The sequence below is a fragment of the Schistocerca americana genome, chromosome 3 (genome assembly GCF_021461395.2).
Source record: "Schistocerca americana isolate TAMUIC-IGC-003095 chromosome 3, iqSchAmer2.1, whole genome shotgun sequence".
Classification (NCBI taxonomy): domain Eukaryota; kingdom Metazoa; phylum Arthropoda; class Insecta; order Orthoptera; family Acrididae; genus Schistocerca; species Schistocerca americana.
Genome location: NC_060121.1, coordinates 197953492 through 197968045, shown reverse-complemented (window position 1 = coordinate 197968045; position 14554 = coordinate 197953492).

Below are 14554 nucleotides of genomic sequence, written 5' to 3'. Positions count from 1 at the left end.
ACTAAATTAATCGATCAACATCGAAGTTATACGGATGTCTTACGACGTCCGCCCCGAGCAGATGCAACGAACGAAAGCGGACAAATTGAGATTGAAAAAGAAAAGAAAAAGATGGATAGGATAGAGTGCCATGCAAGCAGGAGACCCCCGGTTCGAGTCCCGGTCGGTGCACACATTTTAAGCTGTCCCGATTGAGGTATATCAACAACACCTATTGGCAGCTGAGGATTTTGATAAATTATCATTTCTTTCTATAGAAGTTGCATGGTCATAATTCGTATCCGTTCCTCATATGCACATAATTCTGTTCATTTACCTCGAAACAGTGAACAAATTAATCTTGAATAAATGCAGTTTTAGTGTTTAGTACCGTAATGAAGCAAATAAGACGTTTAATATCGATCTTTTTGACAATCGAAGGAACGGTAATTTTTCAGTTGGAAGTGCAGTTATTATTATGTCTTTAAATTTACTTTTGGTTCGACAAGCTAAGAAACTTACGGTAATCAAACACTGTTTCAATGCTATCCATAATATTTACATTTCTCCGCATCCAAATGTAAATGTACCACAGAAGTTTAAAATTAACAGCAGCTTTGTTTCCTATCTACAAGTAAAATATTTCAACACGATTTAAACAAAGTAAATATAAGGTATTCGGAAACAGAGTGTAACAGATTTGCTGCAACCAATTATTGCTGTATTATTCCAAAGAACACAATCATCACATTTTCTTTTTTAAAAAAGAGTTCTATCTCTCATGTTGCAAAACAAAGTGCGAAATAACTTTCAGTGACTTGGCCTTTTAAGTCGCAGTGCAGTGGATAATATGGTGCAAATCTGCTTTCATATCATCGTCAAGCGTCATATTATTTTGATTAACGAGACGCGCAATATTTTCTGTCTTCAGGAACTGTTCTTTATGCAATGTTGGTGCAGTTCTTGCAGCACTATCACTTTGGCTGGTAATATTATGCATCCCCGGCAGCAGTTCACATTATTTATTACGGCAACAGTGCTGATGAATGATTTCCTACACAAATTACACCATAATAGCACAAACTATGAAAAACATGTAGGGCAGACTATTACATGAACCATCAAAGAGAAAAGACATGGCCACTTGCTCACCCTACCCAATCGCTATCCGCGGGATCTGCCTACTACAAGTTTTTCCTGTAAGAAAATACATTCCAGAAACGTAATTGACAAACAAAAAAGCTTGGTAGTTAACAGGCGTAGTGGCACTAGTGCTTAGGTACCTGAATATCAACCTCTTCACAACAATAAATTATTCCTTCCTCAGAAGGGAAACAGACGTTTGGTTTTTCCAGTACATATTGGCCCTGCAACGCCACAAATGGATAATTTGCTAATTATAACATACAGTCACCTTGTGACAACTCTATGCCACTTTGAATAACATTGAAATAATCACTAACACACGGTCCAAAAACACTTACGTTACCACTGCTTATTTCGACTTCAACGTATACTAACGGCTCATAGGCGGCGAGTGGCAGCAGTAGGGTGGAAGGCGTATAAAACACGTCTGGCGATGAAGGGCGGGAAAGAGAGCATTTTTTGTCATAAGGCAGAATCGGAGTGATTCTTCTAACGTCCAGAAGAGCATGACTATTTGATTTCGGGCCAACAGCGAAAACTTAACTGAAACGGCTAAGTTTGTAAACCGTTCGCTTGTCGCCGTGGTTGCTGCGTATGGCCCTCCACAACAGGCACACTCTTCATGCACCTATTCTGAATGCTGTTCATCGGCGGCGAAGGCTAGGATATGGACGCCAACACCACAACTGGTATTTCACTGAGTTCTTTTTTTAGATAAATCAATATTCGTCGGAAGAGTCCACGGCGGAGGAGGAAGAGTAATGGACAGTGGAAAGTTTTGCAGCATGCCCTGGGTGATCTCGTCGTTCAGGAAGGCACAGAGTGAATCAACACTCTTCCGTCGTCACAGACGCTTCTACCAGCAGGACAATGCTACGTGTCTCACAGCTCGCAGTGTACGTGCGTGGTGTGAAAAGTGCCCAGTATGGGTTTACCTTACTCCGGTGGTCACCAGAATCCCCGCCTTTGCACCCAGCCAACAACCCATTGGACCACAGCGATCGTGCTGTTTGCGCATTACATCTTAAACCGAGACACCTAGCTCAACTGGCCGCGACACTGGTGTTGGCAGGCTCTACATCCCTGTCGGCTCCTTCCAGAACCTTGTTAACTCAACCTTACTGACTCCTCCTGGACGTTCGCGCTGCGGAAATTATTGATTCAGGCTTTTGACAGGTGGTCAAATTAACGTAACTGGACCGTGTAACATATCTACGTTGCTGACAGCACTCTACGAAACTCTGATGCTAATGCTGTTCTGTTATACATTCTACTTTTGCTCATAAAGGCTGTCAGTTTGTTACGAAACTGTCAAAACCCCTGTGAAATCATGTTTGCCGTTCTTATTATGCACACTGTATAATTTTCACTCCGGATAGCTTTAGCTGCCATGGACCTATTTGGCATAATTTTTAAGGATAGAGAGAACATGGTATAAATAATATTAATTCACACTAATACGTGAAGACCGTCTATCTTCTCATGATGCATCGATCTACACATAGCAAAACATGTTTGGCGCCACCTCGGTTCCGAGAGTTCCGTATACTGTACTAAAAATAGGAATAGAGATCGACATAAACGTCATTTCGGCCCTTTTTATTACTCATGAAAACCGCACATTTCATGTTGTACCACTATACTGCGAGAACTTCAGAGGTGGTGGTCCAGATTGCTGTTCACGCCGGTACCTCTAATAGAGTGTTAGAGGTACCTGTGTGTACTGCAATCAGGACCACAACAGAACGTCCTCTTGCCTGTATTCGTCGTGGCTTAATATCCAGACATTCATCAAGGCGTTGTTGGTCGAAATTGTCCCACTACTCAACGGCTATTCAGCGTAGATCCCACAGAGTCGTCCATAAACAGCGATTTTCAATCTATCCCAGGCACGTTTGAAAGAGTTCATGTCTGGAGAACATGTTGGCCACTCTAGTCGAGCGATGTCGTTATCCTAAAGTATGTAATTCACAAGATGTGTACGATGGGGGCGCGAATTTTCGTCCATGAAGACGAATGCTTCGCCAATATCCTGCCGATATGGTTTGCACTATCGGTCTGAGGATGGAATTCACGTACCGTACAGTCGTTACGGCGCCTTCCATGACTACCAGCGGCGTAAGTCGGCCCCGCACAATGGCACAACAAAACAGCAGGGAACCTTGCTGCACTCGCTTGACAATGTGTCTAAGGCATTCAGCCTTACCGGGTTGCCTCCCAACAGATCTCCAACGATTGTCTAGTTGAAGGCGTATGCGACACTCATCGGTGAAGAGAAAGTAATGCCAATTCTGAGCAGTCCATTCTGCATGTTGTTGGGCCCATCATTTCCGCACTGCATGCTGTCGTGCTTGCAAAGGTGGACCCTGCCATGGACGGGGTATGTGAAGCTGCGCATCATGCAGCCTATTGCTCACAGTTTGTCTGGTAACATGACGTCGTTTGGCTGCACGAAAAGCATTATTCAACATGGTGGCGTTGCTGTCAGGGTTCCTCCGATCCATAGTCCGTAGGTAGCGGTCATCCACTGCAGTAGAAGCCCTTGGGCGGTCATCAACAGTTTCTGTCTTTCTGTAACTCCTCCACGTCGGAAGAGAAATACGATGGTCCACTCCGAGACGCCTGGGTGCTTCCCTTGTTGAGAGCCTTTCCTGGCACAACGTAACAACAGGGATGCGATCGAACCGCGGTACTGACCGTCTGGGCATGGTTGAAATACAGACAACACGAGTCGAGTACTTCCTTCCTGATGGAATGACTGCCACTGACCTGCTGTGTGACCCCCTCCGTCTAATATGCGCTGCTCTTGCTTGATGTTTTATATCTTTGGGCGTGTTTAGTGACATCTCTGAACAGTCAAGGGCACTGTGTCTGTGAAACAATATCCACAGTCAACATCCAACTTCAGAAGCTCTGAGAACTGGATTGATGCAAAAAAAATTTTATATGTGTATATCTACATCCCATCTACATCAAAAGAGCCATGCTTCTGAAAACCGTCGTAATCTAAATTTTTACTTTGCAAGCAACCTTATATCATTCGGAAGAAGACACTGTAACATTCCCCTGTTCCACTGGCGGCTGATGTGTGGGGAGAACGATTGTTTGTAAGCCTCCCTGTGAGCTCGAATTATTGAAATTGTACCTTTATAGTCTGCTCAGACTGACGACGAGATTGAAGAAATATATGATACGACAGAAGAAGTTATTCAGATTGTTAAGAGAGACGAAAATTTAATAGCCATGGGGGACTGGAATTCTGTGGTAGCGAAACGAACAGAAGGAAAAGTAGTAGGTCAATATGGACGAGGGATTAGGGATGAAAGAGGAAGCCTCCTGATAGAATTTCGCGCAGATTATAACTTAGTCGTAGCTACCATTTGGTTTAAGAATCACGAAAGAAGGATGTACACGTGGAAAAGGTCTGGAGACACTGTAATATTTCAGTTAGTTTATATAATGGTAAGACTGAGTTAGGAACCAAGTTTTAAACTGTAAGGCATTTCCACGTGCATATGTGGAGTCTGGCCACAATTTATTGGTTATGAGATGTAGATTAAAACAGATGAAACTCCAAAAAGGTAGGATTTTAACTAGATGGAACCAGGATAAACTGAAAGAACCAGAGGTTGTAGAGAGTTCCAGAGAGAGCATTAGGTGAACTAAATACAGTAGACGAAGAATGGGTAGCTTTGAGAGATGAAATAGTGAATGCAGAAGAGGATCAATTAGGTAAAAAGACGTGGGCTAGTAGAAATCCTTGGGTTAAAAGAAGAGATACTGAATTTAATTGATGAAAGGAGAACATATAAAAATGCAGTCAATGAAGTGGGCGAAAAGGAATATAAACGTCTCAAAAATGAGATCGACAGGAAGTGCAAAATAGCTGAGAAAGGATGGCTAGAGGACAAATGTAAGGATGTGGGGGTAAGATAGATACTGCCTACAGGAAAATGAAGGAGACCTTTGCAGAAAAGGGAACCTTCTGTATGAATATCAAAAGCTTAGATGGCAAACCAATCCTAAGCTAAGAAGGGAAAGCAGAAGAGTGGAATGAGTATGTAGAGGGTCTATACAACGGCGACATACTTGACGGCAATAATATGGAAATGGAAGAGGACGTAGATCAAGGTGAAATGGGAAATATGATACTGTGTGCAGAATTTGACAGGCCCCGGGACGGGCAACGTACCACTAGAACTACTGACAGCCTTGGGGAAGCCAGCCATCTGGTGAGCAAGATGCATAAGAATGCGAAATTCCAATCCCAAAAGAAAGCTGATGTCGACAGGTATGAAAATTATCGATCTATCAGTTTAACAAGTCATAACTGCAAAATACTAACACGAATTCTTTAAAGACGAATAGATATCTGGTGGAAGCTGACCTCGGAGAAGATCAGTTAGGATTCCATAGAAACGTTGGAACACGCGAGGCAATTCTTACCTACGACTTATCTTAGAAGATAGATTAAGGAAAGGTAAATCTGCATTTCTAGCGTTTGTAGACTTAGAGAAATCTTAAAAATTATTAAGGTGGAGGAGGTAAAATACATGGAGCGTAAGGCTATTTACAGTTCTTACAGAAACCAGACTGCAGTTATAAGAGTCGAGGAGCATGAAAGGGAAGCAGTGGTTGAGTAGGGAGTGAGACAGGTTTGTCGCCATCTCCGATGTTATTCAATCTGTACGCTGAGAAAGCAGTAAAGGAGCAGAAGAAAAGTTGTAAGTAGGGTATATAATCCATGGAGAAGAGATAAAAACTTCGAGGTTTGCCGATGAGATTTTAATTCTGTCAGTGACGGGAAAGGACCTGGAAGAGCACATGAACAGAATGGGAAAGTGTCTTCAAAGGAGGATATAAGATGAACATCGACAAAGGCAAAACGAGGATAATGGAATGTAGTCGAATTACATCAGGCGATGCTGAGCTAACTTGATTAGGAAATGACACACTTTCAGTAGTGGATGAGTTTTGCTACTTGTGCAGCAAAATGACTATTGAAGGTCGAAGTAGAGAGCATATAAAATGTAGATTGGCTACGGCAGGGAAAAGGTTTCTGAAAAAGAGAAATTTGTTAATATATAGTATAGATTTAAGTGCCAGGAAGTCTTCTCTGAAATTATTTGTATGGTGTGTAGCCATGTACGGAAGTGAAACATGGACGATAAATAGTTTAGACAAGAAGAGAATAGAAGCTTTCGAAATGCGATACTACAGAATAATACTGAAGATTAGATGGGTACATGACGTAACTAATGAGGAGGTACTGAATAGAATTGGGGAGAAGAGAAGTTTGTAGCACAACTTGACTAGAAGGAGGGATCTGTTGCTAGGACACGTTCTGAGACATCAAGGGATCACAAATTTAGTACTGGAGGGAAACATACAGGGTAAAATTCGTAGAGCGAGACCAAGAGATGAGTACACTTAGCAGAATCTGAAGGACGTAAGCTCCAGTAGTTACTCGAAGAGACTTGCACAGGATAGAGTGCGTGGAAAGTTCCATCAAACCAGTCTCTGGACTGAAGACAACAACAACAACAGGCTTCTCGAAAATATACGCAGGAGGAAGTAATATTTTCTGAAAATCTGCTAGTAACATACGCTCTTGGAACGTTAACATTAGGAGTGGCTGTAGGACCTGGAGGAAAATGCCGCTAGGTACCCATGATGTGTTTTGGTCGCTAATTCAGTCTAAGGAGTGATTGGACTCACACGATGGCATGCGCACTAGACATCGCTTTAAGTAATTTCCACCATTACTTATAGATTTTGTTGTTGTTTGACATAAAATACTGTTTAGCGCCAAATTTGTATATACCTCGCGTACTACATGTTTAAGTATTGAGAAATATATTAAAGCTATTTGGACAATACTGTTAATACCTGAAGGTATACAACATTATAATTGCGCTTGAAGAGTAAACACATTACCGCTTAGCTAGCACATACCTGTGGCAGTCAGCCTTCTATTGTTGTCCAAATGATGTCTAAAGCCGAGAATTCATTGCGATGTAAACGGCGAAGTAAGTAGCAATGCCTGTTACAGCGAGCTTCCTGGACTCGAAAACAGAAGTTGTCTACCTTTGTGTCATCCCTTAAGTGGAAATAATTGAGAAGATTTATCCAACTGACAAGAAAATATCTAGTCAATATTCCGGGATAATTTCTATAAGATCCAGGACGGAAATCGACGGTCAGATTGTTGCCAAACATATTCTACAAGGTTGGACTAGCGGCAGGCAGTAGAAGTTTCCTCAACCAATGTGTTTCTTGAGGTGGCTGGCTAAGGCGAAGATCTCCCTTCGAAGATGTGGCATCGCCGGCTGCCAATGGGTTGACTTCGAGCAGAAATACATAGTATACGCTAGTGAGTTTTATTCGTGTTTCTGCAACTACGACATGACTCTAAAGCGTAGTTACGAATGATAACCAGGTGGACTGACTACAACTCCTCCAACATCGTAAGCAATGAAAGGGGAAAATGTTTTGTGCGGTTGCCTTCTTCAGCAGATGTCATAGGTTTTTTTAGTGTTCTGGGTCAAGCAAACTGTAAATTAAAAAGCTCATTCCCCGAAGGAATTCGCTTTGTTAGCCTCACCAGATGTTATTAACATTGTAAACGAGTAACAGTCATTTTAATATAAATTATTTGAAAACACTTTTCATTGTCAACGCTTGCATTTTCACCACCTGTTACTCAAAAATGTAAATGAAAAGACAACACAATACCTTTTGTTGATGGTCGCACATTGTAATCAAATTTCATAAGCTGGAGATAAAATATATTCGTATTTTCAGATCACAAACGAAAACCGTGCAAATAAAGCACTGTTGTATGCATCTTCCTACGTTCCTCGTGAAGATCCGAACTTTTATGCTTTGAATGTGTTCATGATATACGTCACTCTAGGGAATGCACTGACTTTCTTATATCATATATACAGAAAATCGAAGAAAAATAAAGCTTATATGTTTTTCGTGTAAGCTTGTGTACGTTTTGTGACGACAGAATCTGTTTTTAATAATATCTTAAACGATTCTTTCTCCTTTAACAGTTCCTTCACTTCTCTGAAGTTCACATAAAGTACTATTGCCATTAATGTCACATAATTTTGCGGCAATAAAGAAACGAACATCATAAAACTGAATCTGGACACGGAGAACAAAAATTCCACGCTACGCTACTGATGGCCTCTATTTAAAACTATGCGAGCTAATTGATAAAATAGCGTAAAAAATTTGACTGTGATTTTCTAGGAAGCTACTGGGTGTCGACAAAATTAGTGTCCATTCACGTTCAGCGCTTTTTGACTATTTATGTTTCGACTATGTCAAAGAGCGAAGTATGATGGGTTCCATTTATAATATATAATTTAGGTAAAATGCTGACGTAGCTCCACTCCTGCGCATGGAGCATGGCGTTCTTTTAGTATTTTCACGCAAGAAACGTAGTTCCTTCAACGCATATGGATCTCAAAGTATTGTGAAACTAATATGCTAACGAAATCAATCGCCACGTCCTACACCCCTTAGAACTACTCTGATGATATTACGCTTTGTGAAGTAATATTAAACCGCATTGATTCCATGAAAACTAACTTCTTTCATTTTATATGACTTGAGAACATTTTTTTATCCATTATTGACTCTCTTCCTGAAAGTAAATAAACGCTAAGCTTTTCGATGAAGCTGTGATGCGCTAGCTGTGCACTGCATAACACTGGGGCTAGTATACTGTTAGCAGAGCCTGTTCTATTGACGGTGCGAATGGAGCGGTCTACTGCCTGTCGAATCTCTGGAATAATTCTGAAGCAAATGCCACGAAGTGGTTCCTTCATCTTCGGAATCAAATCAAAATCACAAGGACTTAAGTTCGTGGAGTATGGTGGATGGCACAGTACTTCCCAGTCCCATCGACCGAACGGAGCAGCCATAGCTTGCGCTGTATGCGCCCGCGCATTGTCGTGCCAAATGATGAGTGGGCTGCGCAGAAAGTGTCGTCGCTTCTTTCGCAAAGCTGGTCGCAGGTGATACTCCATAAATGACCAGTTTTGCGATAGAAGCGGCGACACTTTCTGCGCAGCCCACTCATCATTTGGCACGACAATGCGCCGGCGAATATAGTGCAAGCTGTGGCTGCTCTGTTCGGACGGCTGGACTGGCAAGTACTGTACCATCCACCAAACTCCCCGGACGTAAGTCCATGTGACTTTGATTTGATTCCGAAGATGAAGGAACCAATTGGTGGCACTCGTTTCAGAACTGTTCCAGAGATTCGACAGGCAGTAGACCGCTCCATCCGCACACGCTGTGCTAAAGGTATACTACGCCTTCCAAATCGCTGGCAACGGGTTCTACACAACGCTGGTGACTACTTTGAGGGCAGTAACAGATGCAAACATGTAACACTTTTGCATCGGTTGTGAATAAATAGTTGCCTCTATTTAAGTGCCAACCCTTGTACATTGTTATGTCAGAATTGTAGCCATTATTATTGTAATAATAATAATAATTATTATTATCACTATCAGTGATAGCAGCTGTAGTAGTTCAAGTACTCCCAGCATTAAATTTATTAGCTCATGGTCAGTATAACTAACTCACACTGCAAGTTGAGACACACAAATTATTTTAAAACCCGTTATCACATGAAAATTGTTATTCTTTAGGTAACTATGATGTAAAAATGGCATAGTATGTGTGCAATCCTGATCCTATATAAGAGGGAGCCTTCTGGCCCTTATCAGATCAGGTTAAAGGAATAAATAAATAAAGAAATAAAACAATCCTTAGGTTGCAGGACATAATAGGCGCCTGTAACATGTACATAATGCACAAGGACTTCAACAGTTACATACCGGTACTTGTGTTACGTATCACATTATCGGCATATGTTTGATAACTCGCTAGAGCAGTTAATGGTTTTATCTGTTACGTTTTTCGCCAATTAATAACAACTGGCATCCAATTCATTGAGTAGAATAGTGAGATTTAGCCTACTCTCAAAGATCTATGGAGTCTTGACCTGAGGGCTTCTTCTCCACAGGGAGAAAGACATCTGTAAAACTTGACAGGTGCACGAACTGTCTCAGAAACTCCGTGTAATTTCTAGACGCAGCGGAGCAAAAATAGTCCCCACACATTCTGCATCCTGAGAATAAATATGGGAAGTTCTGTACTGTGGTAACACCTATGAGAGAATACGCTGGGTGTGTTTTGCCTCCGACTTTAACATCAACTTAGTATGGAGAAGTCAGTGGGAAGATTAGTTAGTGTTCAACGGTCATCTGGTTGAAAAGCCTCCCATGCGAGTTCCAGGTTTCACACTCCCCAGACGTCAGTGGAGAACCATCTACCGCATCCGAACAGGACAAGGGAACTGCTGATATCTAAAGCACAAATGAGGCTGGGAAACATCTCCAGATTTTGACAGTGGAGCTGCCCTGCAAACAATAAATCATATAGTTGGTGAAAGCCTGAACGAGCCTTCGGGGGCTCAATAAATGACGTCCACAATGCATCAACTGAAGGGATCAACTGGATCAACAGATTGGACTTAGAAATCTAGCAACTTGTGTACATAATTCAGCATAATACTTGGGACATTTTATTCTCTACCTGTATTTTGCTTGTCATTTCTTACACTGTATACTCCTAAAATTATGTATTTGATCCAAGCTCTGTATCATCTCACGATAAATAAGTAAAATACGGACTGACATCACATGAAGTAGCATAAGGATCACGAACGGTATTTCTGTAGCTTTTATCGCTGTGCAGTATTCAAAGGTGGATTTCTTAAAATGTTATCCAGAAAGTCCATCAAAAGGTATAACAAACAATATCGAAGTGCCGCGCAAGAGGTAAAGAATATTTAACATGGTAAAAAAATTCAGGACACGGTGGTACTTGCATCATACAAAAAAGTGCTGTATCACTTTGAAGAAATCCTAAAAATGTCCGGAAGAATAAACATCATGACATAAATCAGTAAAAAAGTAAAGAGATTAAAGCCCTATGGGGCAATCTGAAGCAAGAGACAGAACAGCCAATGCAAAAGATAACATACGTAATTAGAATGATAGGTACTTCTGTGATTGATAATTCGCTAGTTTCGTGTATATTTATCTATAATTTTCTAAGTGTGGCAGGAAAAAGAAAGGATTCAATAGTTTCATCGATGAGCAATGGTACATGTTAAAGCCTCATTCCGGAAAACTAGACGGACCATCAACATCGCCCTCTGAAATCGATGGATGTTTTATAGGTTCTCAAAACAAGATGTCATGTGGTGATGATGAAATTTTAAACAGAATTCTGAATAGTTGTGCTAACTGCTCTCTGATCTAGAGTAAAGCTTCAAGGAGTTTTCCTAAACAGATTGTATCGTACCAGTGTTAAGCCAGACTAAAATAACTGCCAACCAGCTTCTTTTTACCGACATCATTTTCTGAAATAATGGAAGAGGTAACGTACTTAAGAACAGCCTGACATTTAGGTAGAAATAATCTACTTGGTTGGTTTGGAGGAGTGGACCAAACAGTGAGGTCATCGGTCATATCGGATTAGGAAAGAATGTGGATGGAAATCGGCTGTGACCTTTGAAGGGAACCATCCCGGCAATTCCGTGAAACGATTTGGAGATATCACGGAAAACTTAAATCAGAATGGCCGGACGCAGGTTTGAACCGTCGTCCTCCAGAATGCGAGACGGCTGTTGTGTCCAAGCGGTTCTAGGCGCTTTAGTCCGGAACCGCGCTGCTGCTACGTTCTTAGGTTCGAATCCTGCCTCGGGGATGGATGTGTGTGATGTCCTTAGGTTAGTTAGGTTTAAGTAGTTCTCAGTCTAGGGGACTGATGACCTCAGTTGTTAAGTCCCATACTGCTTAGAGCCATTTGAACCGAATGCTAGTTTAGTGTGCTAACCACTGCAGGTACAGTCACTTCCATAATATTATAAGCTTTAAATAATAGGATATGGGCAGTAGATGAATTTTGTGATCTTTCCAAGGCGTTTGATTGTGTAGACGATGTTTCTCTGCCTCGTGATGACTGGATGTTATGTGATGTCCTTAGGTTAGTTAGGTTTAAGTAGTTCTAAGTTGTAGGGGGCTGATGACCATAGATGTTAAGTCCCATAGTGTTTAGAGCCATTTGAACCATTTTGTGTAGATGATGTCACTCTGTCGGACGAACTTAATTGTTGTTGAACTTATCGCTTTACAAAGAACTGATCTCAGTAATACTAAAAAACTGATAGCAACAGGAGAGAAACTGTTGTTAGTGGCTTGGGAAAAAAAACATTATGTACAGAGTTTTAAAAATTTTCAGTTTTTTGTTCCCTCATGATCCTTAGATACGTAACATTCATCACACGGAGCTAACAATTTTGCAGACTTTATTAGTGTTTCAATAAATCCCAACAGATCGGAAGCAACATTATAAGTTGTTGATGATATATTTTTAAGAATTATTAGTTGATCTTCTGAAAATGTACTCTAGCTTTATTAGAAGAAATATCACCACATCTGACAGATCAAGCGTTGATGTCACGATGTAACACATCGATAGGTGTCACTAAATTTTAGGGTTTGCATAATGATGAAAACTACAAGCACAAGAAAAGTATTACTGAGCTGCCCAAACAACAAACTCTGTGTGTGTGTGTGTGTGTGTGTGTGTGTGTGTGTGTGTGTGTGTGTGTGTCTGTGTGTGTGAGTGAATCTCGAGTTTACCGGCGGTCTACGGAATGGTTAAGAGCACCGTTAGAAATATTAAAAGCCGGCCGCTGTGGCCGAGTAGTTATAGGCGCTTCAGTCTAAAACCGCGCTGCTGCTGCGGTCGCATGATCGAATCCTGCCTCGGGCATGGAGGTGTGTGGTGCTTTATGTTAGTTAGGTTTAAGTATTTCTAAGTTTAGGGGACTGATGACCTCAGATGTTAAGTCCCGTAGCGCTTACAGCCATTTGAAAAAATATTAAAGGAAACGAATGCGGTGGCTGAAATGACGACACATAGTGACGAATAAAAGTACAAAATGAAATTCACTCATGTACTCACAACTCACGCAGTTTGACTCACACAATCACTGTATCTCACAAGCTGTTACCCCACCGTTAAAAAAAAGGACTTAAAGTTGCAGCATAGGGATATGAGACATGCTGCAAACTTCCACAAACAAGGTTGAGCCAGTCTGAAAAATACGCTAAAGGTGCTAAAACTGAATGAAAAACAAGAAAAACGAGGGAGGAGATAGAGTAGTAGTTGTAGGGAAATGTGGGTGAGCCAGTCATAGTGTCAACACATTAGAAACATCTCCTAAAACCTTAGGAAACATATCATTAAATCTTAAACCTCTAACCAAATTCGTTTTGAATGTCACTTAAAACAGAGAGCAGGTCTGTCAGCAAATGCTGCCGTCTGGTCCACAGCGATCTGTACGCCGTACGCACCACACATGGTAGCGTCCTCTCGCCGGAACAAGAGGATATGAGATAAAACTCTGTGCTTTATACGATGGCAAGTGAGAAGAACCTCATCTCACCTGCGCGGCACACCTGCGTGCGGATCTGGAGGTCAACAACGAGGCAATAGCTTGCTGGAGGGAACGGCAAACTGAACTTAATGAGGATAGTGACGTGTGTTATTATTCGCCACATGCACACTTTCGTACCCCGCAGTACGCACGTATCTTGACTTCCAGCAGAAAGAGTCCTCCAGTCCCGTAGTTGGAGGAGGACGTTCTGGATATTCTGAACTACTTCATCTGCTGGATACAAGAGTTACAGAGACTGAAAGGCACTCAGAGAATCGGAATATACAAGAAATGTAGCACTGGAAACATTTCCACTTTAGTGCAGTTCGATCGATCATACGTCCATCTCGAAGACAGTAAAGTCTACAGGGTGTCGGACCCTGAAGCCACGATCAGGAAGAAACCACAGCTGTTTTGACCCATTTGTAAATACAGCTGTATAGTTGAGGTCCTAAGTTAAAATTTTGTAAGACAATGTATTAAAAACAGCTGCAGGAATGTAACCTCTCCTGTGCTACACTAAATCAGATGTTTTTTCTCGACATGTATAGTAACCAGAGTGGCAGGAGGTTAAAATGCAGGACTTCGGTGGAAAGTGATCAGCTTTGATCCTAAACAGCCTCGTTCTCTATCGATGATTGGTAAGAAGGCGTTCCATATCAGCAAGAGCAAAGATGAGGTATACTGGTGGATTCGGAGTACCGACGAACATACACGCGTGACGCACAATGAAGAGACGCCGTCGGAATGTAAGCGGCGGTTCACCAGCTTCAACACAGAGATTCTGTATAGAATTGGTCCTGTAAACATCCATGGCCACCCTGAACCCTCCTGGTGTATGGTGTCAATGATCTGCAGGAATAATGGCCGCACTGCTCTGTAGACTGT